At 41.3% G+C, this 25,178-nt stretch overlaps 1 protein-coding gene across 2 annotated transcripts in view; it reads left to right on the top strand.

Annotated features, from left to right (window-relative positions):
• The first annotated feature begins 422 nt into the window (after positions 1 to 422).
• The window catches only part of plxnb3 (plexin B3), a 57,779-nt gene continuing 33,023 nt past the window's right edge, over positions 423 to 25,178 (top strand). The window contains exons 1-2 of one of the 2 annotated variants that reach the window (XM_037772638.1): positions 423 to 782; positions 14,174 to 14,260. The gene's annotated coding sequence lies outside the window, so the exon portion shown is untranslated. Of the gene's footprint in view, positions 783 to 14,173; positions 14,261 to 19,672; positions 19,814 to 25,178 lie in introns of those variants that run through there. The other variant, XM_037772639.1, reaches the window with a different exon arrangement.

Raw genomic sequence — 25,178 nt, 5'->3', positions numbered from 1 at the left:
TAATAATAATAGTAATAATAATAACACAAATAATGATAATAATAATGGTAATAATAATAATGATAATAATAATGACAATAATAATAATGATAATAATAATAATAATTAGAGTTATTGATTAATTCAGTTTAGACCAGAGTGCCACTTTAACTGTTTGATGTATGTATATGAATATATGAATGAATATTGTTTAGTGAGCCTCTGAGCCTGAGCCAGGCAGCAACACTGCAGCAGGTTGTCGGTTCTCTTCCCTGCAGAGGGGCCAGGCAGCAACTCCGCAGCAGGTTGTTGGTTCTCTTCCCTGCAGAGGAGCCAGGCAGCAACTCCGCTGCAGGTTGTGGGTTCTCTTCCCTGCAGAGGAGCCAGGCAGCAACTCCGCAGCAGGTTGTTGGTTCTCTTCCCTGCAGAGAAGCCAGGCAGCAACACTGCAGCAGGTTGTCGGTTCCCTTCCATGCAGAGAAGCCAGGCAGCAACACTGCAGCAGGTTGTCGGTTCCCTTCCATGCAGAGGAGCCAGCAATACTACAGCAGGTTGTTGGTTCTCTGCCCTGCAGAGGAGCCAGGCAGCAGCTCTGCCCGCCGAGGAGCGTCAAAAGCCTCCCGGCGCCGCGCGGAGCTGAGCAGAGTGGGGCGGGGTCTTTGGACCTGTTGTGTGGCTCTCTGTGCGGCTCTCTGTGCGGATCGTTGCAGGTTTGTGTCTCTGCTGGACTCTGCGGGTTTTCTGGAAGTCTCACCGGGCCGGTTGGACCCCCGGCAGACCGCAGAGCAGCCCACCGAGCTCAGGTGAGTCTGACCCGGATCACACTGTCCCCCTTCCCCCCCACGGCTCCAACTTGTCCCGAGCTGCAGCTGCTGCAGGAAGGAAGGAAGCAGCGTGTGAGTCAGGCGTGTCTGACAGCGGCGCGCCAGACTCCACTCAGAAATCACACCGTTTTAAATATTCTCGCTTATCTTTCTTTTCTTTACAGCTGTGAGAAATAACTGATTGTATTTGAATGAACAAAATGAGACGTTCTTTAATTCGGCTACAACTGTTTTTATTAAATATCCGTTTTCAGTGTCGGTTTTGCGGTTTTTAATTCTCACTCCCGTTAAATCCACAGCGGCTGAGGCTGGAAATCAGCGGGTTTAAAAGTTAAGATTTCTGTAACGGTGTCTGGTTGGGGGATTGTGACTGAGCCGAATGGAACAACAGAGTCTGGAGATTTAAATTAGTTCTTCAATTTAGTTCATTTTGTGTCTCAGTTCAACATGGAAACAGTTTTATTACAGTTTTAATGCTGTCTGTGCCTGCGTGTGTGACGGGTGTTCCCAGCCTGTCCTGGCACGGAACGGCTCAGCCTGCATGAATAGCTGACATTCCAACACACACACACACACACACACACACACACACACACACACACACACACACACACACTAGAGTGTGTTTTTATTATGGCAGAAGTTGATCTAGAAGTCACCTTTGCTGATGTGACTTAAAGGTTAACTTCAGTATTTTTCAACCTGACCCTGTCTGCCCATGTTTCTGTGTCTAACTGACTAATAGAGACAACAGTGTCTGGAACTGGTCCAGTATTGACAGTTAAACTGGTCCAGTATCGATGGAGAACGCCGTATAGATGGCAGCCGCTAAACAGGTTGTAATGTAATCCTATTGGGGCAAGCTGTTATTGTCATTCACGTCCACTAAAAGTGCTTGTTTTTGCCACTGACAGGCTCTGATTGTGTGTGACAACATCATGGAAAGAACCATTCAGAGAAATAAAACCTTTTTTCTGTTTGTTATTGTGTCCAAGTCTCGCTGAAGGAGAAGTCTCTGGCGAGGTGGCGCGTTGCTGAAGACAACCGTGGATTAGTGGAATACATCCATCTTAGCGTAGACTAGAGTATACAGATATTTAGACATGGACAAAATAACAAACAGAAAGGTCAAAAAAGGTTTTATTTCTTTGTAGGGTTTTTTCCATGATGTTGTCAGACACTTAATAACAATCTGAGTCTGTCAGTGGCAACAACAAGCACTGTTAGTGGACGTAAACAAACGGTGCCAGGTTGCCCCAAATGATTACATTACAGCTCATTAAGCGGCTGGCGGCTGCAGCGTTCTCCCTCAATACTGGACCAGTTTCAAAAAGTGATGTCCCTCATTAGTGACTTAGACACAAAAACATGAGGAAATAGGCCCAGGTCAGACCTGGTATTAATATGAGTCCAATCACAGGTGGACAGCTGTAAGTACAGAGGTCTGTACTACAAAGAGAGTTCAACATACCCAGGGTTGAAGTCTGTTAGTTTAGTTAGTTTAGTTGGTTTGGTAGGTTTAGTTGGTTTATTTGGTTTGGTAGGTTTAGTTGGTTTAGTTGGTTTGGTATTTTTAGTTGGTTTAGTTGGTTTGGTAGGTTTGGTAGGTTTAGTTGGTTTGGTAGGTTTAGTTGGTTTGGTATTTTTAGTTGGTTTAGTTGGTTTGGTAGGTTTAGTTGGTTTGGTAGGTTTAGTTGGTTTGGTATTTTTAGTTGGTTTAGTTGGTTTGGTTGGTTTAGTTGGTTTGGTAGGTTTAGTTGGTTTGGTTGGTTTAGTTGGTTTGGTAGGTTTAGTTGGTTTGGTTGGTTTAGGTAGTTTAGTTAGTTTAGTTGGTTTGGCAGGTTTAGTAGGTTTAGTTGGTTTAGTTAGTTTAGTTGGTTTGGTAGGTTTAATTGGTTTAGTTGGTGTAATTGTTTTTAGGTGGTTTGGTAGGTTTATTTGTTTTTTGGTTTAGTTGGTTAAGTTAGTTCGGTGGGTTTGGTGAGTTTGGTAGGTTTAGTTAGTTTAGTTAGTTTTGTTTCGATAATTGGTTTAGTTAGTTTGGTGGGTTTAGTTAGTTTGGTGGGTGTAGTTTGTTTAGTTAGTTTAGTTGGTTCGGTATTTTTAGTTGGTTTGGTTGGTTTAGTTGTTTAAGTTTGTTTAGTTAGTTTGGTGGGTGTAGTTTGTTTGGTTGGTAAGTTAGTTTGGTGGGTGTAGTTTGTTTGGTTGGTTTAGTTTGTTTGGTTGGTTTAGTTAGTTTGGTGGGTTTAGTTAGTTTGGTGGGTTTAGTTAGTTTGGTGGGTGTAGTTTGTTTAGTTAGTTTAGTTGGTTTATGGTGTAGTTGAACTTCTTCCAGTGTGACGTCGTTGGTAGCTTTCAAGTAGCTTCTCCAACATTGTTAATAAGTCAGCAGTTAGTCGTTGTGTCCTGCTGAGTGTGATCAGCCTGTGATCAGTTTGATTAGCTTCAGTCTGACCAGTTACAGGTTCTGGTCTGATGTAATTGGTTGTTGTTGTGGTTATTTATTCTCAATGTTTTGGAAAGTTATTTGAAAATGGACTTAAAAGGGAATGAAGTTTGGTGTGAGATGAATAATAATCTGTAATGTTTCAGAGCGTTTCTTCTTCTTCATGTGTTACATTCTGCCTGAGAGGCACTGTTCAGGGTCACTGTGATAAAAATGATAATTTGTTGTCTTCTGAATGTGATCTGGTGAAAAGAGTACAGTGTGTCACACACGCAGGTCATGTGACCTGTATAAAGCAGCGTCAATGACGACATCATCATCATCATCCGTGTGATGAAGATTATTTAACTGAAATGTCCATTTGACTAATCTGAAGGATTTAGTCTGAGTTCAGATTACGGTTTAATCACCTTTAATCTACACACACACACAAACACACACAGGCTCAGTGTTAATGTGCTGTAATCTGCAGGTTCTTCACTCAAGCTGAATGAACTGGACTCACACCAGTAACACCAGTCAGTGGGACTGTATTTAGTGTCTTCACACTGTGGTTTAAAGAGCTAACATTAGTACAGGAGCTAATTACTGTGTGGCGTCTATCAGAGACATTCAGAAGACACCTGGTTCTGATATTTAGAGCTTCATCACAGGTTTATCTTTACTCTCATTTTCTTCATTGATGCTTTTGTTATAAAATTGTGAATTTATTTAGATGTTAGAATGTGAAAATCGATGGTCAATCATGGCATTCTACAGTCTGTTATTTCTTTATATTGGACCGCTGCTATGGGTGCAGTTCAATGCTCCAGACCCGACACACTACAGATCCTGAATCGGCTATCTGATATACAGAGATTCTCACAGATCATCAGTTTCTATCGGAGAAACATCAAACTGTTCTGTGAGCAGTTTGTTGTTAGTGTTTGTTGTCTGCTGTTGGATGAACAGATGGAGACTTTGTTTGAGTGGAAGTTTCCTTTAACCCTGTGTGTGCGTGTGAGTGTGTGTGTGTGTGTGTGTTTGTGCATGTGTGTGTGTGGGTGATCAGTTTCTGATACAATCTGCTCGACCATCTGTTTAACTCAACTTTACACTCTGTTCTGCTGTTTGTGTGTAACAAAGAATGTATCAGTGTGTGTCCGTTTACTGTGAAATAAAACAGGAAGTCAGAATGCCGGTTATGATTGGGACTTTGGGGTAACCTGGTTATTATTGGGTCATTGGAGTACTGTGGTTATGATTTGGTGTTTGGGGTACTCCGGTTATGATTGGGTCATTGGAGTACTCCGGATAAGATTTACGAATGGGTCTTTGGGGTAGCCCGGTTATGATTAGGTCTTTGTAGTACTCCAGATATGATTTATAATTGGGTCTTTGGGGTACCCCGGTTATGACTGGGTCATTGGAGTACCCCAGTTATGATTAGGTCTTTGGAGTACTCCAGATATGATTTATGATTGGGTGTTTGGGGTACTCCGGTTATGACTGGGTCATTGGAGTACCCCAGTTATGATTAGGTCTTTGTAGTACTCCAGATATGATTTATGATTGGGTCTTTGGGCTACCCCGGTTATGATTGGGTCTTTGGAGTACCCTGGTTATGATTGGTCCTTTGCAGTACCCTGGTTATGATTGGGTCTTTGGGGTACTCCGGTTATGATTGGGTCTTTGGAGTACCCCAGTTATGATTGGTCTTTTGCAGTACCCTGGTTAGGATTGGATCTTTGGGGTACTCCGGTTATGACTGGGTCAATGGAGTACCCCAGTCATGATTAGGTCTTTGTAGTACTCCAGATATGATTTATGATTAGGTCTTTGGGCTACCCCGGTTATGATTGGGTCTTTAGAGTACCCTGGTTATGATTGGTCTTTTGCAGTACCCTGGTTATGATTGGATCTTTGGGGTACCCCGGTTATGATTGGGTCTTTTGTAGTGGCCCTGTTATGATTGGGTCTTTTGTAGTACCCTGGTTATGATTGGGTCTGTGGGGTACCCCGGTTGTGATTGGGCGTTTTGTAGTACATCAGTTATGCCGCCTAGACACACACACTGTGGTGTGTTGTGGTGTGTGTTCATTGACATATTGATCCACTTTATTTTGGTCAGATTACTTTTTAACTGACCTACGTACGTACATATTTACTTTAAAGTAACAGTACTTATACTTGAGTAAAATATTAGTTTCCATCTGTTGTTTACAATCACACAGCTTTACCAATTCAACTCACCGTCAGAAAACCTGATAATATTCTGGACCTGATTTTAATCTAAAACTGAGGCAGGGAGGACAAACCACCACCTGGACTTTAGGCGAGAACATGAACCTACGGGATGGTTCAGTGATCAGGAGCCTCAATAATGAGAGGAAACACTTCAGGAACCAGAGTCCACTTTATTTTGAAGCATTTTAACACACACACACACACACGCACACACACACACACACTTCCTGTCTTCACGGTGTGTTTGATGTTTGTTGATATGACTGTGACGCCCTGAACCTGAACTGACAGGATGAGGAGGGGGCGACCAGAGGACGAGTTGAAACAAACAAGAAACTCACAAAGACGAGTGTGTGTGTGTGTGGGGGGGGGTTCTATTGTTGAGCCCAGATTAGGGCGTGGCCTCCGAACAGTTTATGCTAACACACACACACACACTGTCTAGTGGAGTGTGAATGAAGCGTCCTTGATCACACCAACTGCTGAGCCTCCTCATATCCCCCACACACCCCCACACACCCCCACACACCCCCACACACCCCTACACACACACACACACGCACACACTCACACACACACACACACACCCCTCCTCCCCCGTGTGTGTGTCAGATCACACACACACCGACTGTGTGTGTAGCTGGAGGTGATATTAATAATCCATAAAGAAGCTGGTTTCTCTCGATCGCTCCCTGTGGAGTCAACACACATACACACACACACACACACACACACGCGCGCACACACACTCACACAGCCACAAAATGCGCACACACACGCACACAGACACGCACAGACAGACTCATCACTTTCTGTGTTATTCTAGTTTTACTGTTTTCATCTCAGGAACTTTTACAGGATCAGCGTTGGAAAGTATCTAAAGATCGTATTTACCCAAATCAATCGATTAAATTAGTTAATCGCAATTAATCGCAAATTAATCACAAATTTTTTATGTTTACTTTTAGTCTGATGATATGTTGTATTTCTTTGTATTTGTCTAATATTATAGTTTGTAAAATGTGCCGCTCTGCTGACAATAGACTGGTTCATGCCTGTGATTGGTCAGATGCTGCAAAACCCCGCCCCCTTTTATATGAACACGCTCGTAGCCAGAATGACGCTTAGCGGGATCGTGGTTGTTGTGGTTAGTTCAGCCAGATAACGAGAAGATAGCCTGAACTCTCTCTGTAGGACTCTGGTTTACTTTCAGGACCGGGTTTAGTTTCAGCACGGGGTTTACTTTCTGGACCAGGTTTAGTTTCAAGACCAGGTTTAGTTTCAGGACCAGGTTTAGTTTCAGGACTGGGTTTAGTTTCTGGACCGGGTTTACTTTTAGGACAGGGTTTACTTTCAGGACCGGGTTTATTTTCAGGACTGTGTTTACTTTCAGGACCGGGTTTAGTGTAAGGACCGGGCTTAGTCTCAGGACCGGGTTTAGTTTCAGCACAGGGTTTACTTTCAGGACCGGGTTCAGTTTCTGGACCGGGTTTACTTTTACTTCAGGGTTTACTTTCAGCACAGGGTTTAGTTTCAGGACCGGGTTTAGCTTTAGGGCCGGGTTTAGCTTTAGGGCCGGGTTTACTTTTAGGACTGGTCCTACTTTCAGGACCAGGTTTACTTCTAGGACTGGTCTTACTTTCAGGACCAGGTTTACTTTCAGGACTGGGTTTAGTTTCAGTACAGGGTTTACTTTCAGGACCGGGTTTAGCTTTAGGACCAGGTTTACTTTCTGGAGCGGGTTTACATTCTGTACTGGGTTTAGCTTCAGGACCGGGTTTACTTTCAGGACTGGGTTTAGTTTCAGTACAGGGTTTACTTTCTGTACTGGGTTTAGCTTCAGGACCGGGTTTACTTTCTGGAGCGGGTTTACATTCTGTACTGGGTTTAGCTTCAGGACCGGGTTTACTTTCTGTACTGGGTTTAGCTTCAGGACCGGGTTTACTTTCAGGTGAACTAACATCAGCTCCTGTGAGTCCACACAGCAGGACGATAAAGAGGAATAAAACTGTCTTCATGGTTAAAGTCAGGCGTGTCTCTCTGATGGTTGAGGTTTCCATGGTGACGGTTGAGGTAACCATGGTGATGAGGCGTATGGCTGACGGCGAGGAGAGAGGGACCTCAGTATGATAGTAATACCGACCCATGTGTGTGTGTGTTTATAATTGGCTGAGATGAAATATTCTCTTTGATGTTGAAGTGAAGTCAGAACGCCTGAAGAACCAGAAACCAGTCAGAACCAGTCAGTAGAGCGGCTACAGAACCAGTCAACAGTCCAGTCAGTACAGCTGCTACAGAACCAGTCAACAGACCAGTCAACAGACCAGTCAACAGACCAGTCAACAGACCAGTCAACAGTCCAGTCAACAGTCCAGTCAGTACAGCTGCTACAGAACCAGTCAACAGACCAGTCAACAGACCAGTCAACAGTCCAGTCAGTACAGCTGCTACAGACCCAGTCAACAGTCCAGTCAGTAGAGCGGCTACAGAACCAGTCAACAGACCAGTCAACAGACCAGTCAACAGTCCAGTCAGTACAGCTGCTACAGACCCAGTCAACAGTCCAGTCAGTAGAGCGGCTACAGAACCAGTCAACAGACCAGTCAACAGACCAGTTAACAGTCCAGTCAGTAGAGCGGCTACAGAACCAGTCAACAGACCAGTCAACAGACCAGTTAACAGTCCAGTCAGTGCAACTGCTACAGAACCAGTTAACAGACCAGTCAACAGTCCAGTCAGAACAACTGCTACAGAACCAGGGTTAGTGGCTGGTGGTCAGAGTTAGTTGTTGGTGGTTAAGGTTAGTTGTTGGTGGTCATGGTTAGTTGTTGGGGATTAAGGTTAGTGGTTGGTGGTTAAGGTTAGTGGTTGGTGGTCATGGTTAGTTGTTGGTGGTTAAGGCTATTTGTTGGTGGTTAAGGTTATTTGTCGGTGGTTAAGGTTATTTGTCGGTGGTTAAGGTTATTTGTTGGTGGTTAAGGTTAGTGGTTGGTGGTCATGGTTATTTGTTGGTGGTTAAGGTTATTTGTCGGTGGTTAAGGTTATTTGTTGGTGGTTAAGGTTATTTGTTGGTGGTTAAGGTTAGTGGTTGGTGGTTAAGGTTATTTGTTGGTGGTTAAGGTTATTTGTTGGTGGTTAAGGTTAGTGGTTGGTGGTCATGGTTAGTTGTTGGTGGTTAAGGTTATTTGTTGGTGGTTAAGGTTATTTGTTGGTGGTTAAGGTTAGTGGTTGGTGGTTAGGATGCATTGTTGGGTTTTTAGAAACGTTCCTTCAGTCGACACTAACTAAAGTTCCGTACTTTGTTCAGGGAAACCAGTACAGTTTTCTTCTCATCAGACCACCAAGTGACATCAGCTGATGTGATGTGTTCAAGGCCCGCTGGGTATTTAGCAATAAGGACCACTGATGTGAACTTTATTGAAGACCGGATCTTTACAGAAGCGGTTTTATTGAAACTCCAGGCCTTGACACAGTGTCTTTATTGAAATTAGCTCCTCTAACAAAGCCTGCCTGAACAAAAGGAGTGAATTTAAATGAACTTTTTTGAAAGGCTTGGGGTGAACAGTGTTAATGAACAGTCAGGCTTCAACAGAGACGCTTTATTTAAACACACAGTCTGTGAACAAAGAAACAAAACGACAGAAGGAAGTTTAAAGAAAGACCAAATTCATTCAACTGATTCAAAAAGCTTTATTGACAGCACAGAGCTCCAGTGACAACAGCTAAGGGAATGTGAGATACATACTGTATGTGGTTATTCTGAAACACGATGACAACTCTTTTCTGTGTTATCAGTAAATTATTGATTTTGTTGTTGCAGTATTTATTTTATAAACCTTGCCGGTTATATGTAGTTTCTGTTTTATAAAAGCAGTAAGTCACTTAAGGCCGTTGTTAGGCACTAGGAGCTTCATTATACTTAATAATTATAATAATCCTGCAGTCTTTGTGTGATTATTTGTTTGTCAGTATCTGGACTCGGCTGGGGTCTGTTGTTATTGTACGGAGAAGATGGCAGTAATCATGTGTGTCTTTGTAATGAGAGAGGAAGTTCCTGCTGGGTGCTAGAATGGGCTGCATTTACTGACTCTCTGTTTCCATTTCCTCTGCTGGTACTGACTCTTCCTTCCTCCTTCCTGTCTATCTGCTAAATGTGTGTGAGGAGATTGTTTCAGAGCCAACATGTGAATCAGACACTTGGAGTCTCTTTCCATGAAGCTAGGCTAACAGTATCCCCCTGCTTGTAGTCAAGCGCATTTGAGCACGGAGTGCGATCAGAAAGAAGGTATTATTATACGTGGATCATGACTTATCGCATTCACTTTCACCCCCTTTAATCACAGGACTGTCCCCCGTCATGACGCACTGACAGTTTGGGAGTCCTGTAGAGAGTTTTCCTAAGAGGAAACGTATTGTTGTCTGGGCCTACGTACATTATTTTTCAACCTGTTTCGTCTCGTCTCAGGCTATTATAATTAAAATTGTGGAGCTAAGACGACATTTTAGCCAGGATGGAGACAACGTCCGGGTGAAAGACGGAACGGCCATTCCTGAGGGAGTTGCCTGTTGATGCGCAGAAGGAACTGTGTAGAATAATTAATCAAAACGACACGTTTGATGTGCACATAAGCACGGAGGGTTCTGTGGATCAAAACTACACTTAATGTAAGCAGCGGATATCTGTGGCGTCCGTGCGTAATGTTGGCTTGACCGCGCGCAACATCACTTGCTATAGAGACTGCAGCGGTGCGCTGTGCTGGCTTTTTGCATACTTATCCCATACGTCCAAATTAATTAATGACGTAAGTAGTAGTAGACGAAAGTATAATATTATTATTTTAATTGTAGTGAAAACCGGAACAATTTGTCAGTGACTGTTGTAAACCGGGACATTTGAGTGTTTTACAGATATGTGTCGGGACTCGGGACACGTCAGCTTGAAACTGGAACGTCTGGTCACCGTACCCCTGCTTCCAGTCTTTATGCTAAGCCAGGGTAACAGTTTCCCCCTGCTTGTAGTCTTTGTGCTAAGCTACGCTAGCAGTTTCGTTCTGCTTCCAGTCTCAGTGTGAATGTTCAGATTACAGACAGGAATAATGTTACCGCATCACAGTGCAGATTATACCGTCTGACTGACAGAGTGAGTGTATAATTGGTATCTTGGAGTGCAGCTGTCTTCAGTCACTGGCATCAGTTACACCCCCAACTTAGAAACACACACACACACACACACACACACACACACACACACACACACAAACACACTGCAAAATCTGAACTCTCATTTCAGCTCAACGTAACAAACACGTAACAAATGAAAACGTGAACATGTGTTGTTTCAGCTCAACACAGTTCATTTTCTGCAGCTCTGAGACATCCAGTAACCAGACTGCTGTCTCTTTGTTTGTTCATTCAATACATCTGTTTTGTTTTGTGTGTTTTGTGTGTGTCAGAATGGTCCTAAACTTGATTTAAGGGTCAGAAAACATGCAGTAGAAAGTAGTAAAGAGACTGAATTTGTGTGGAAGTCTGGACAATTGTATTCAGACTTGAGTCCATTCAGACAGGGTGTATTTCTCTTGGAGAGGTGCAGTTATTACCTGCACGGATCTGTGATTTTAATCTGTTTAGATGTGTTTATTGTTACTGAGTTTCATCAGCTCAGCTCGACAGACGTAGTAGAGAAGGAATGTTAGTGATGAACTCGTTATCAGTCAACTCACACAAAGAGGGCAAACGCCTGAATAAAGTCATGTTACAGGCACTGGTGTAATGTAGCTAAGTAATAATACTGCCTTACAGTACTTAAGTAAAGTACTTAATTACATAGTACAGTACATTTCCCTTCAGCATCGTCGTTACTGGTTTCTATTGCAATCAAGCAGGTTTGGTGAATCAGTGGTTGTAGCTGGCAGTTGACATCATTCACACGATGGGCGAGTGTAAACAAAGTGCTCTCAAGGCCGTAGTTAAGTTTCAGTTTCCGCTCAAGTCCAGGCAGGCTGCATGCCAGATCAGGCTATATGCCACTTATGATTACGAGGGGAGGAAAAACTGGATTTTTAAATCAGAATGCAGGAAACAAAATCTCTGAAACTCACATTTTTCTGTCTTTCTAAAACCCTGCTTTGATTTTGAAATCCTCCCTATTTTTGAGGTCTCAATGCTGGCAAGTATGGTTGGAGGAGGAAGTGATGTGAGAACCTTAGAGACTCAGTGACTCTGAGCCTGCTTCACATATGGCTGAGTGTGTGTGTGTTCCATATATGCGGATTACAGCTCTATAATGTCTCAGATTGCAGAGTTACAACCATCAGATTAACTCCACAGATTAGTGAATGAAGGCAGGCAGCCTAATCTACTGACTGTGTGTTACTATGTGTGTTACTCTGTGTGTTACTATGTGTGTGTGTGTGTGTGTGTGTGTGTTACTGTGTGTTACTGTGTGTTTCAGGGTCAGGTTTAATGGGGATTAAATTGACTGGTGGCCTATTTGGAGGCATCAGTTTTCATTTTTATGCACAGAAAATTAATACAAAACCCTGAATTTGATTTTAAGATTGCAGATAGTAGAAACATTAGAAACAGTGGAATCTTCAGGAGCATGAGGAGTCAGTTCATTTGGAAAGATTTCATCAGAAATATTTTCTATATTGTATTAACTGTGTCACAGATTCTGAGTAATCAGTATTTAGTCTCTGACATCATCAGTCAACCCGCTATCACCCCTAAGTATGTAATAGACGAGAGAGGTGTCTTGTTTTGCTTCGCAGAGGCGTGAATATTACATGCATGCATGAAGGTGCAATACCAGCAGGAAGCAACAAAACCACTTAGTTAGGTTAAGGGAAAATGTTGTGGTTGGCTGTACATAAGCTAAGTAAAATACTTGGAAACAATTTAACATCCGTACGGGAAACACGTCACAAACATCACAAACTTCTAAAACCAACCAGCGGTCTCCTGGTTAAAGTTTGTTGGACCCGTCCACCTCATCAACTGTCTCTCTCTTTTTGTTCTACGATTGACTGTTGCACGCTTGTGTTTTGTGCATTATCGTGTCATTCACTCGTCTTCTCGTGGGACCGGTTCCTGACATATTTCTCATTTCTCACATGTTGAACTTGTGTTCTGTAGACTGAACGTCACACGTTGCGCCATCACTTCACCTTCAGTCTAAATTCAGTCTGACGAATGTGGCTCAGAGTAAAAACGTCTGTTTTTACAGTGAGGTTCTGAATGAAGCATGAGTTAATGAAGCCTCTTCTTCTGTGGTCAATTTATCTTTTTATTTCCTTTTAACAGGTACAGTCGTACAGCACAGTCACATGTTTTAAGACACAACAGGGTCATAAGTGTCCTGAGGAGGCCGTCTGTAAGCTTCGGCATCCCCTCAATGTCCATACGTCGTTCCATTAAGCAGGGATGAATACATTTTACATCCATAGGCCCAGAGAAAACATAAATGTACAGGGGAGAAGATAAATATAGAAAAGGAATTGAAAAAGAATAAATAGATAAATAAATAAAAATGAGAGATAAAGTTAGAAAATAGAAATAAAAAAATAAAAAAAATAGAATAGGAATGATAATAAACAAAAATAAATAAAAAATAAATACATAAAATAAAAAATAAAGAGAAAAAAAGTAAATAGTGATAATAAATCACAACGAATAAATAAATAAATACCAACAAAAATGAATAGAAGAATAAAAAATAAAAATCCCCAAGTTGTTACATATTCATTTAGTTCACATCAATTAAGAAAAATGAAGTTATTGGGGACGTGTGGTCAGTTTAAAGCAGCGTGAACATGAATCAAAACAGGAAGGAGCAGCAGTGTGAGTCGCTCGGTCTATAGATCATCAATCAATATCCGCCGTGATTGATTAGCTGTACGCTGTGCGTTGCTCATTAACTCATTATTTGCTTCAGCAGACAAACAGGAAGTGATTCATTGCTTGACCTCACAGCTGGCCTTGAAGGCAGATGGTTGATGAAGAGTGAAGAAAGGAACAATCCGCCCAACACTGAGGCAGAGACACTAAAGACACGTTCTATAAAGGAAGATTATCTGCTTTCACTGGTTTTAAAATAGATTCACTCTTAGTGCCAAATTAACACAATCGGAGTGAAAACTCTCCTCCTCTTCTTCACATGAAACACATGCTGATATCATTCAGAGTGACTTCATCATCTCTGATCTTCATCACAATGAACGTCCTGAAATCCTCTCAGAGATGTCTTCAGTCTCATCAGTGATAGTAAAGTGTTTGAATGAGTAAAGCTGAAGAAATCAAAATGAATACGGGACGAATAAAACAATAAAAGTGAAAGATTGTTTTGATTTAAGTTCACACTTATTTTATTTAACAAAATAAAACTGAAATATATAGATGACGAGTCCAGAAATTATTCACTGAACAAAATTAAATTTACGTTTTAGGTTAGTTTCTTGATGATATATAATAATAATAATAATAATAATAATAATAATAATATTTAAAATATATATATATATATATACATTTTTAAAATATTATTATTATTTAATTATATATATATATATATTTAATTATATATATATATATATATATATATAAAATGAATATCTACAAAACAATTCAACATGAACTATAAAAGCAAACTTTATTGCTCTGTGGTGACACCAGTGCGTCTGTCTTTGTGTTCCTACAGGAAACGCCCTCCTGATGAAGAAGGTTCCTCCTCTTCCTCCTCACATCACAGTTTCCTCCTCAGAGACGCAGCAGTTTGCCTCAACAGGTTGGTGCAACTCTAATCTCTCTTTTCTGCTGATGCAACACGCTGACTCAGGGCGTCCAGTTGGTTACCACGGCAACCAGTGACCTCAGAGGCGGCCGCCACATGGCGCTCAATGATGTCATCCATCCTTGACAGCGTGTGTCATCTTTCAGTCAGAGTTGCTGGTTGCTCTGTCTTCTTCAAGAGTTGCTGGTTGCTCTGTCTTCTTCAAGAGTTGCTGGTTGCTCTGTCTTCAGTCCGAGTTGCTGGTTGCTCTGTTTACAGTCAAAGTTGCTGGTTGGTCTGTCTTCAGTCAGAGTTGCTGGTTGCTCTGTCGTTAGTTAGAGTCACTGGTTGCTCTGGTTCACTCTGTGTTGAGTGATTGGTTGAGGTTGCAGTGATCTGATAGGTTGTTGACAGAGCCGTCTCTCTCATTCACAGATCTAAGAACCAGTTTGTTATAGTAATAATAATAATAATAATAACAATAATAATAATAAAACCATTATGAACTATTCAATCATCAGTTGAAATTTAGAAAACTCTGAATTGATTTAGTTTGCCATTTACAGAAGCTTATTAGAAGTCTTTGTTTAACTTCACCTTGGTGCAGTGATGTCACAGTGTACCGGAGTACACTGTGACATCACTGTTGGGGGTGTGGTTACTGGGGTGAAACACTGCTGTGAAGGAAGTACCTTTACTTTTCAGGGTATAAATTATAAAGTATCCACTATTTATTTATTTTTTAAGTCATTTTTTGGATCTAAAGTCAAAAAGCTAAATATCATTATTATTATTATTATTATATAAGAGAAACCACATTATACATTATTATACATATTAATAAATTTTTCTCTCTGAATTTATCAACCTGAAAAAAGAGCTTCTGTAAATATGAAGAGAAAATTCAAACTATTTAAATATAAAATATTTAAATAATCAATAAAGAGTATATTTATAATATAAATAAAGTTGAGTTAGATGTTGTGTCTGTTGAACTCGTTGTCTCTCCATCACACACATTTCCTCCCAATTACTGTGTGTCACCTTTCACCCCTTCCCCTCCCCCTCCATTCATTACTGCGCCTGGTTGGTTCGTCTCTCGACAAGCTGCTTTTCACGCTCTCTAAACCCCCCGCCACCCATCCTCCGCCTCTTCCTCCTCCTCTTCCTCCTCCTCCTCCCCTCCTCCCCCTTTAAGGCCTCTTCACTCGTCCTTCATCTTTTGTTTCTGCTGGAAAGCCTCACATACCTGATGATAAACAACACACACACCACACCACACCCAGAAATATAACAACACATTACAGTATATTACATTAATAATATCAATATAAAGTAAAAACGCAGGATCAGAAGCTGCTTCATTAACACAGTTTAAGGGTTTTTTAAACAGATAAAATTCACTTAAAATGTATAAAAAATATCATTAAAGCCATCCAGAGATTTTCACCTTAATTTAAACATTTATAAGCTACATTGTACATTTTAAATGATGACTTTCATGTTATATGGAAAAATGAAGTTATTTTTAAAATCCTTTAATGAATTACAGTTAATATTACAGCATTAATATTAATGGGTATTAAAAGATAAGAAATGAGAACAGGAAGAAAAGAGATAATGAACACAGTGTGTGTGTGTTTTTCTGTTTACGTGCAGATTAAACTAAGCAGATATAAGTTGTTAATGTGAGCGGTGCTGTTTGGTGCTGCTCGGTTACAGTTTGGGTCAGTTTATATTACTGTTATTCACCCAAAGTCTGATTATTTTCAGCGTTAATCCAAACAGAACTTTGTACTGGCACCATCACCAGGATCTGTCACAACATCATAATGTTCCCACAATGCAGCAGTCTTCTCTGAACAGTCCAGTCGCATGAAAAGGCGTATGGATGACATGGTAATGCGCAGGGCAAATGCATGCAATAAGAACGCCGTTTATTGCTTTTGGTGTGTCATTTTCACGCCATGTAGTCTGTACTGACTGTAAACTAAATGCGTCCACAGGGATCCGTACAGATCAACTTACGGTCCGTTACACCTCTCCGTCTTTTCATCCATCACAGAATCTTACTCCCTCGTAGTTCTTTGTATTGCTTTTGCGTATTTGTACATCGTGTAATGTTTAAAAGTATTTACAATTGTTTTTGTTATCTCACTTCTTCAGATATCTAATATTATTTTCCTATTTTATTATTATCATATATGATGTTATTATTTCTTTACTTTGCTGTCCTGACACCTGCATCAGAACTAACTCCTCCTGCACATTGACTTAGTGAATAAAGTCTGATTGTGATTCTGGTTCTGATTTTGGTTTGACATAAACTGGATTCTATCTTAAAGAAAACGGGCTGTGATTGGTCAGATGTCTTAATGCAGAGATATAAAATCACACCATAGACGTTAATGCACCTGCTGTCCACACACACACACACACACACACACACACACACACACACACACACACACACACACACACTCAGAATTCAGGCTGTTTGTGTGCGTTTTCTCTTTGTGTGTTTGATTGATGTGTGTGTGTGTGTGTGTGCGTGTGTGTGTGTGTGGGTGTGTGTTAGAGCTCAGCTGGGAGTATTTGTCCAACTCCCATCAGGAGCCTCATGCAATATTAATCACACACACACACACACACACACACACACACATGAATGAATACATGAATGTATTGTCATATGAGGTCACACACACATGTTTTACCAGCAGTGTGTTGTGTCACAGATAAGATGATGATGATGATAACACACACACACACACTCTCCTCACACCACATTAAACTATCTGTGGTCACCATGACAACCTGAACAGTTTATGATTCTCACCTGCTGGGACCTGTCAACTGTGAACCAATCAGACGGCAGAAAACAAAGAGAAAGTCAGACTCACCTGAGCGGAGCTGCTGTTTCAGACGGTCTCTCTCTGACACGTTTCTCTTGATCCTGATGTGTTTGTGTTTTATGTTCATATGTCTCGTTGTTGTAGAGAACAAGCAGGATGTATTTTATTTTTATTTTGGCCTCTAATTCAAGAAGAAGAAGAAACGAGAGCGTGGAAGACAATATCAACAAATAAAGCAACACAAACAAGTAGAACCATAACACAAAGTAGAACCATAACACAGAGTAAAACAATAACGCAAAGTGGAACAATAACACAAAGTAGAACCATAACGCAAAGTAAAACAATAACGCAAAGTGGAACAATAACACAAAGTAGAACCATAACGCAAAGTAAAACAATAACGCAAAGTGGAACAATAACACAAAATGAAACAATAACACAAAGTACAACACAAAGTAGACCAAGAATACAAAGTAAATTAGAATAATAACATAAAATAGAACAATAACACAATTTAGAACAATAACAATAAGAACTGTAACGCAAAATAGAACATAAAGTAAGACCAGTTAAACAAAGTAGAACAAAAACACAAAGAAGAACAATATTACAAACTAGAACAAGAAAGAATACAAGAACGGTTTCAGGAGATAAGAATTGTTTTAACTTTTAGGCTTCAATTTTATGCAGAAATTCTTTGTTTGTATTATATGTTTCATTTTGTGCAGCTGCTTCCCATCATGCACTGGGGCACACAGTGGGATTATTGAACCACCCACAGCAGCAGCTGATGGAGGAGAATCAAAGAGACGGGTGAGCTGTGGGACTGTCAAGCTCCATCCGGTGTCTCACCAGACTCTGATCTTCTTTCATCAGCACACATGTTACTGCTTTCAAACAAGGTGCTGGTTGGTGTCCATTTTTGTTTAGGTACAAGAACACGTGACAGTTGGCGTCCATGTTTGTTTTGGTTCAAGAACATGTGACAGTTGACGTCCATGTTTGTTTTGGTAGTTCAAGAACATGTGACAGTTGACGTCCATGTTTGTTTTGGTAGTTCAAGAACATGTGACAGTTGGCGTCCATGTTTGTTTTGGTAGTTCAAGAACATGTGACAGTTGACGTCCATGTTTGTTTTGGTTCAAGAACATGTGACAGTTGACGTCCATGTTTGTTTTGGTAAAAGAACACTTGACAGTTGACGTCCATGTTTGTTTTGGTACAAGAACATGTGACAGTTGGCGTCCATGTTTGTTTTGGTAGTACAAGAACATGTGACAGTTGGCGTCCATGTTTGTTTTGGTAGTACAAGAACATGTGACAGTTGGCGTCCATGTTTGTTTTGGTACGAGAACACGTGACAGTTGGCGTCCATGTTTGTTTTGGTTCAAGAACACATGACAGTTGACGTCCATGTTTGTTTTGGTACAAGAACATGTGACAGTTGGCGTCCATGTTTGTTTTGGTAGTACAAGAACATGTGACAGTTGGCGTCCATGTTTGTTTTGGTAGTACAAGAATATGTGACAGTTGGCGTCCATGTTTGTTTTGGTACGAGAACACGTGACAGTTGGCGTCCATGTTTGTTTTGGTAGTACAAGAACATGTGACAGTTGGCGTCCATGTTTGTTTTGGTAGTACAAGAACATGTGACAGTTGACGTCCATGTTTGTTTTGGTAAAAGAACACGTGACAGTTGGCGTCCATGTTTGTTTTGGTAGTACAAGAACATGTGACAGTTGACGTCCATGTTTGTTTTGGTATGAGAACACGTGACAGTTGGCGTCCATGTTTGTTTTGGTAGTACAAGAACATGTGACAGTTGGCGTCCATGTTTGTTTTGGTAGTACAAGAACATGTGACAGTTGACGTCCATGTTTGTTTTGGTAAAAGAACACGTGACAGTTGACGTCCATGTTTGTTTTGGTAAAAGAACACGTGACAGTTGGCGTCCATGTTGGTTTCGGAAGAAGAAAACAAGACAGTTTGTGTCAATGTTTGTTTTGGTCCAAGAACATGGGACAGTTGACGTCCATGTTTGCTTTGACTCGAGTCACATACAGTGGCAGTTACAGACAGCAACAGACTGTAACACACAGTAAGACCCAGTAGTACAGAGCAACAGACGGTAACACAGTGTTATATAGAGTCAGACAGTCAGAGGGGTGTGGTGTCTTTCAGATGAAACTATAAAATACTGATTTACTACCTCACTCTCTCTCACTCTCTCCATCTCTCTCTCTCTAACTTCACGCCTTAAACTGATGATTAAATATTAACGACTCTGACTCCGCCCACATATCTGTGTGTGCAGCTAAGCCCCGCCCCCTGTATTCCCACTGGGACTCTCTCTCCCTGTGTCTGAATGTCCCTCGCCCTTTCTCTCTCTCCCTCTCTCCCTGTGTCTGAATGTCTCTCGCCCTCTCTCTCTCAGAACAATGTGTCGTTCACAATAATGGGATTACAGCCATCCAGCCGGCTGCTCGCTCATCCTCCCTCTCTCTCCTGTCATCCCCCTCTCTCTCTCTCTCTCTCCATCTGTCTGTCGGTCATCATTCATCCTCTCTCTCTCTCTCTCTCTCTCTATCTCTCTCTCTCGCTCTTTCTTTCTCTCTCTCTCTCTCTCTCTCTTGCCTGGTGTGCAGGTTCTTTCAGTTCTTGACGTCTGTTTTTTTGGAATGAAAGAAAGACGGAGTGTTTCCTGAATGAAGTAAGTCTCTCTCTCTCTCTCTCTCTCTGTCTCTCTCTCTCTCTCACTCTGTGATGAGGCTTTGATTGACAGCTGACTCTCGTTAATTGTGCTGTGATTTAATTAGTGGAGCAGGAATCAGATTGGTGATAGAGAGACGTAGACTCTGACTCTCTCTCTTTCTGTGAATAAGTTCCCTCACACAGAAACGTCTCGCGGCTGCTTTCCACTCTGTGATCTGAAACATGTCTGCTGTTCATGATTTCATCCAGATTTTATAGATTCTGTGACTGACATCTGTAAAGACTCTGATAGCATCTTTAATAATAGCATCGATATCTTCAGTGTGACAGAAGATGTTTCGTATACAAGAAGGAAAAGAAACACTACGAGCCTAAAATGTCTCCTGACGAAGACATTTGCAGCAAAGAGGATCTGTGTTACATGACTTCTAGTATCTATCATGTAATCAGTAACCTGTCTGGTTTGTCTGGTTATATGTGGAAAACATTTTGTGATCTGTGTTCATGATAATATTCATAACAATACACAGAGGCGGAAGTACACAGTTCTTTAACTGAAGTAAAAGTCCTGCATTCATAGTTTTCCTTAAATGCAAAAGCATTTGTAGCAAAATGTGCTGAAAGTACAAAAAAGTACTCGCTGAGCAGAGACCTGAGACATTTGTGTGTTCTGGTCCCGGTTTGTCTGCCAGGTTTGGTTTTGATGGTTGATGTTCTTTGGTCTGATTTAATTAGAGCATCATCTCCAGTTAGCAGACCTCAGACCAGCTTTGAGCCGGTGTTGACAACCAGACTCAGACCAGAGGAGTTGGTCCAATACTGGAACTTCATTATCAATCAGGAGTCCTTGAAGTGGACCATCTGAGCTCCAGTAGAGGCTGAAGCACCCAAAACCGCACATAGCATCACCTGCTGGTTTATGATTATTCATCAACAAACTATCCACCCGGTTTGAATGTTATCAGCTCATTAAATGTGCGTTATGAGCCGTTATAAGCCTCATAGATGTGGGTCAGTTGGGGCTTGCTACGCCGTCTACGTTGTAAAAGTGAAAGCGAAACTTTAAAGCTTCTTTAGGTTTAGGCAACAAAACTTAGTTCAGTTTAGGGAAAAATGTTGTGTTTTGGGGTCAAAATAATGATGTTTGAAAAGTGAAAGTGAAACTAAACGCTTTGATATAAAAAATATTTTTTTTAAAATAGGGGATTTCATGATTTTCTCTACACCCTGAAAAATGTAGACAGTAACCATAGATGTCTTAATACACAAAAATATATAGAATATGTTGTCTTTTATGGCAGATATTGTAATTCTAATGTCGAAAGGACAAGTTGCTGAAATTACATTTTTGCTAATTTTGCAGATAAATGGCGGCTAGCAAGTTCTGCTACGTTAGCTTTGGCTCTTAGCATCTAATATACATGAATTCAACAGTAATATAAGATATTTATTAAATGGTACTGAGCTGTATGGTAAGAAGAAGAAGAAGAAAAGGTGATCTTCACCTTGTTTATCTTGATCTTGAGGGTCACCTTTGTGGGCGGCCCAACCTGTCATCCATGTGCTCACCTGCTAACTTCTGTTTCCATAGAAACCAGATTTGTTTGGGTTTTAATTAAACTTTTACTACGGTATTTGTTCGCGGTAAGGACTCAGAATTGTTGGACAGACGCATTTAGATGAAAAAATCCTAATGTTGATTTGTAAACAAATAACTAATTTTAATATGGTTTAAAGTAATATGTATATGAAACAATTCCATTTGAAATAATGTCATATCATAATTGAATTAGCTCATTTTACGAATCTCAACCTTGAGATCACAGATGTGGGACATGAAGAAAAGTGGTGTTTGGACCCATAAAATGCTTCATAAATTTTATTAAATCACATTATTTAGTCATTATTTTTTATGTCTCTGTGGGTAATAATATTGTGTATATATTTATCAAGCATTGTAATGAAAATTTTACATAAATCCCAAATTTCATAGCTGGGACTTAAAAATTCCCGTAGTTGCAGAAACACCCCGTCTACACTACAGAGCCTGAGTGCAGCTTCTCCTCTTGTCATAATTACTACGGTTGCTAGAGGTCGCTGTCGTCTTCTTTTATTCCTTCTTTCTGTGATCGCCCATGTGAATCGATGATAATACCTACTAGTGGGTGTAGCAGGCCCCTTCTGACATACATCTATGAAGCTATAACCGCTGATAACGCCCATCTAATGACCTGATAACAGTCTAACCAGCCGAACTATCAGTCCATCATTTACCGTGATGGGTTTGGTGGAAGTAGTTGTGGTGGAAAGTAAATAAGTACATTTACTCAAGTACTGTACTTAAGTACAAATTTGGGGTACTTGTACTTTACCTGCGTATTTCTATTTTAGTTACTTTACAGATTCAGAGTATTAAAGCAAATTATAATTAACTAATATGCTGATGCATTGTTAATAGTAGGGCTCTCAAATTTAACGCGATAATAACGTGATAACGCAAATTCGTTTTAAAGGTCCCATATTGTAAAAGTTCTTTTATATTATAAAGTAGGTTTAAGTGATATATAAATACTGGTAAACTATCAAAACGCTCAATATACGGAGAAATACACACAGCCCCTATTCAGAAATTGTGCGTTTGAAACAAGCGTTAGGATTTCTGTCCATTTGTGATGTCACAAACATACAATATATAGACAGTTACACGGTTTTAAACGTAAACATTCGAAATGGGTCCCAGTTTGTTTCCTGTTGCAGTGGATGTGAATAACATCAGCTGACAAGAAGTAAACATGGACCCAAACTGTTGCCTAGCGACGCAATTCCATTGAAATGCACTAAAACTGAGTGTTTCAGACAGAGGGTGAATACAGGTATATTCAGACAGACAGTACGAGGAAAATAAAGTGTTTTTTTTAACATTACAGCATGTAAACATGTTCTAGTAGAAAACACAAAATACAAGTATGAACCTGAAAATGAGCACGATATGGGACCTTTAACGGCACTAATTTCTTTAACACATTAACGCAACTTGTGATTTTTAGGTTGTAGCAGGCTCAGTTTTAAAGTTAGCTGAAGTTAAGCTCCGACTATCGTTACACTCTCCACTAGAACCGCACTGCTGTTGTTTGCTATCGTCACCTGACAAACTACCTGCAATCAGTACTTCTTCTCTGCTCTAAAACAGTAGTAGCCAGTAGCAGCCATGATACCTCCAGGGCGACAGCACAGTGAAGACTACTGTTTTTGAGCAGCGAAGAAGAATTGATTTACGGTTAAACAGGTTGATTTTGTTCTGGGTTAATAAATGATGGTATCGGATCGGTGCATAGATTGTCGTACTCGCAGATACCGAATTTTGGATGTTATCGGACACATTTCCGATACTGGTATTGGTATCAGAACAACTCTAATAGATTATCCTGCAGAATAAGGACTTTAAGTACCATTTGAATGCAGGACTTTGACTTGTAACAGAGTATTTGTACACAGTGGTATTATACTTTTACTGCAGTGAAAGCTGGTTTGGGTGGAGGTCTGTGTTCAGCTGGAGGTGACGGAGGTCTAGTGGATGTTGTTGGTTTTATCGCCGCCGAATGAAAGTGATTGTAGTTAAAAGGATCTCGTCCTCTCATACCCCCCCCTCTCAGTTATTACAGTATTTCTGTCGTTTATTGTCCCCCCCCCTCCTCTTCCTACTCTCCTCCTCTTCAAAGCCTTGTTTTAATGGTGTCTCATAAACACATTATGGAGCTCGTTCACGCCTGTTAGACTGTTAAAAGAACCAGAGAGAAGAGCGACGGGGAGCTGCACCTCCTCCTCTTCCTCCTCGACATACCGTCTCCACCCTGACGCAGAAAAAATTAAAAAATCACCTCCTCAGTATTTTTCTTTTCAAAGGCGTTTCAAACCGCTGACTTGTCTGTCGTCTTCACGCCGGATCACCTACCGCCAGCTTTTAGAGGTCGACTTCCTGTTTGACTTCCTCTTATTTTAATGGTTCAGTCGCTCAGTCCAGCTGTTGTCTTTGACTCGTCTTTGTGTTTGTTGTCATGACAACTGAATCAGAACCAAACATGTGATTTAATAGACGGTCTCAGTGCAGCAGCAGCGCTGGAGTTATTGGTTGAATAGGTGATATGATCATGTAGCTCCAGGAGGGACTGATCTCAGAGTGGACTGGTTTCAGGGTGGACTGGTCTCAGGGTGGACTGATCTCAGGGTGGACTGATCTCAGGGTGGACTGATCTCAGAGTGGACTGGTCTCAGAGTGGACTGGTCTCAGAGTGGACTGGTCTCAAGGTGGACTGGTCTCAAGGTGGACTGGTCTCAAGGTGGACTGGTCTCAGAATGGACTGGTCTCAGAATGGACTGATCTCAGGGTGGACTGGTCTCAGGGTGGACTGGTCTCAGGGTGCACTGATCTCAGGGTGGACTGGTCTCAGAATGGACTGATCTCAGAATGGACTGATCTCAGGGTGGACTGGTCTCAGAGTGGACTGGTCTCAGGGTTGAGTGGTCTCAGGGTGGACTGGTCTCAGGGTGGACTGGTCTCAGAATGGACTGATCTCAGAATGGACTGATCTCAGGGTTGAGTGGTCTCAGGGTTGAGTGGTCTCAGGGTGGACTGGTCTCAGGGTGGACTGGTCTCAGGGTGGACTGGTCTCAGGGTGGGTGGACTGGTCTCAGGGTGGACTGGTCTCAGGAGGAACCGATCTCGGGGTGGACTGGTCTCAGGGTGGACTGATCTCAGGGTGGACTGATCTCAGGGTGGACTGGTCTCAGGGTGGACTGATCTCACGGTGGACTGATCTCAGGGTGGACTGGTCTCAGGGTGGACTGGTCTCAGGGTGGACTGATCTCAGGGTGGACTGAAGGGAAGGACTGGGTATTGAATGAAGTACTCTAATATTGGTACCACGTTAAGGACATTGGTATTGGTACCCTTAACGTGTATTATATTGTATATGTATTGGTATTGGCGTCATCATTTTTTTTAAAATACCAGCCCTAGCAGTGCTCTACATAAGACACAGAGAGTCATTAAGAAAAGATATAAACATAACACACATAAATAGACCTGAACCAGATCATCTGGATGCTTCAAAACGCAGCAGCAGATCAGAAAATAAACCATTCGATGATTTATACACCAACAGGAACCAGGGGCAAACACCTGGTCCTCTGCTGGGATCAGGTCTAGGAGGATTATTAGCCTAGGGGTCAGACTTTAACCCGAATAAGGGGCTGGTCCCTGTGGACCCCCCACCAGAAGAAAGAGGAGGATGGTTTGCTGTGATGCTGGCCGGGAGGGTTGACAATGTAAAGCATGAGACAATGGAAATGAGTCAGAGATTGGT

The sequence above is a fragment of the Sebastes umbrosus genome, chromosome 6, assembly GCF_015220745.1.
Source record: "Sebastes umbrosus isolate fSebUmb1 chromosome 6, fSebUmb1.pri, whole genome shotgun sequence".
NCBI classification, from domain to species: Eukaryota; Metazoa; Chordata; class Actinopteri; order Perciformes; family Sebastidae; genus Sebastes; species Sebastes umbrosus.
The sequence above is the reverse complement of the archived record's forward strand: the minus strand, read 5'-3'. Positions and strand labels throughout refer to the sequence as shown.